Raw genomic sequence first — 1,690 nt, 5'->3', positions numbered from 1 at the left:
GTTTCTCTATGGGGGTCTTATCCAGGGACCTCCAGCTGCCCTGAGGAGAAGAGCCTGGTGCAAACACTTCTGACCACCTGGATTCTTTCAGTTCTGCCAGCGCAGCCAGGTCGAGGACTTTAACACGTGTGATTTGCAGCCATCAAAGTAATCTGGCCAGAAATAATTGCTAGCAACCGCCTCTGGCCCGACGGCATGCCAATGGTGGTATGTCATAACCTCAACTTGTTTTCAGGAAAGTAAGATCAGTCCCAGTGGACATTCTAATAAGCTACCTGCTAGTGAAATCAGTGTGCACACATGCACTCACTGTCACAAAGTTAACAAAAATGTGAGAAGTAAACCAAACTTTATGAACTTCTTAAATTAACAGGTCCAGAACTTATTCACTTTCAACGAAACAAATGAGTTAATACTCAAAGAAATATAACAAATATATTGTGCAGGAGACTTTAGCTAAGTGAAGATCACAGACATCAGTAGAGCAGAAGTAGTACTGTGCAGTACTGGCCTGCTGTTCTCTCTAAGTGTACTTCTTGTCACTCCGTGCAGCACTGAGGAGCTGTTTCTCTGAATGAGCTCCAGAGCACCTGTTCCCGCTGTCATTTTGGAAAAGATCCCTTCCAAGACCAGCTGTAAAGGAGACTGTTTATATTATCTTGAGCAATTCACTAGGGGGCAGCCAAGGGATATTGTGCGCAGCTGCCTGCAGATGAAGGATTCGCTGTTGCTAAAAAATTGCTTAAGGAGCACTTTGGAAATGAGTTTAAGATAACCGAAGCTTATATGGAGAAGGTTATGGGATGGCCAAGTGTCAAAGCTGAGGACCCTAAAGCACTTAAAGCTTATGGACTCTTCCTTCGTGAGTGTTCCAATGCTATGAAGGATCTTCAGTACTTGGAGGAACTTAACATGCCAGCAAACATAAAGATTCTGAGTCAAAGGCTTCCGTATAAACTCAGAGACAAGTGGAGAACAAGGGCATGTGAGATACTGGAGAAAACTGGGCGAAGAGCACGATTCTCAGACATTGTGGAGTTCATCGAGCGCCAGGTTAGAATCACTTCAGATCCAGTCTTTGGCAACATACAGGATACTTTACCTGTTATCAAGGGAGCTATAAAAGCAAATAAGTTCCAGGTAAAACCTCTGTTGGGAAGAAACAGCTTTGCAACACAGGTAGTTATTGAGGATGGATACAGCAAACCAGATAGTAACAAGAAGGAAAAGGCTCAGAAAGAAGTGACATCCTTTACCAAGAATGATTCTATTGCCTGCCTGTATTGTGCTGCTGGTAATCATGTTTTGGAAAAATGTTTTAAACTGGGGAAAAAAGACACACAGAGAGAAACTGGACTATCTAAAGGAGAAAGGATTGTGTTTCAGTTGCTTGTGCACAGGACACTTGAGTAAGAATTGTGATAGGCGTATCATTTGCAATAAGTGCAATCGAACGCACCCCAGTGTTTTGCACATAGGAGAGAAGGAAAGGATTATTCAAAAGGATCAGAAGAATGGTGAGCACAAAATTGCTGAGCAGTCAAATACTTCCGACAGCTGTACAACATCCTCCGCTTGTTGTCTTACAGGGGCTGGCCACTGCAATGGAATTCTTTCCATCTTGCCTGTTAAAGTGAAGTGTTTAAAGGGAAACAAGGTTATTGAAACCTATGCTTTTCTGGACCCAGGG

This window comes from Micropterus dolomieu, linkage group LG12, assembly GCF_021292245.1.
Source record: "Micropterus dolomieu isolate WLL.071019.BEF.003 ecotype Adirondacks linkage group LG12, ASM2129224v1, whole genome shotgun sequence".
Lineage (NCBI taxonomy): Eukaryota > Metazoa > Chordata > Actinopteri > Centrarchiformes > Centrarchidae > Micropterus > Micropterus dolomieu.
This window is presented reverse-complemented; position numbering follows the sequence as displayed.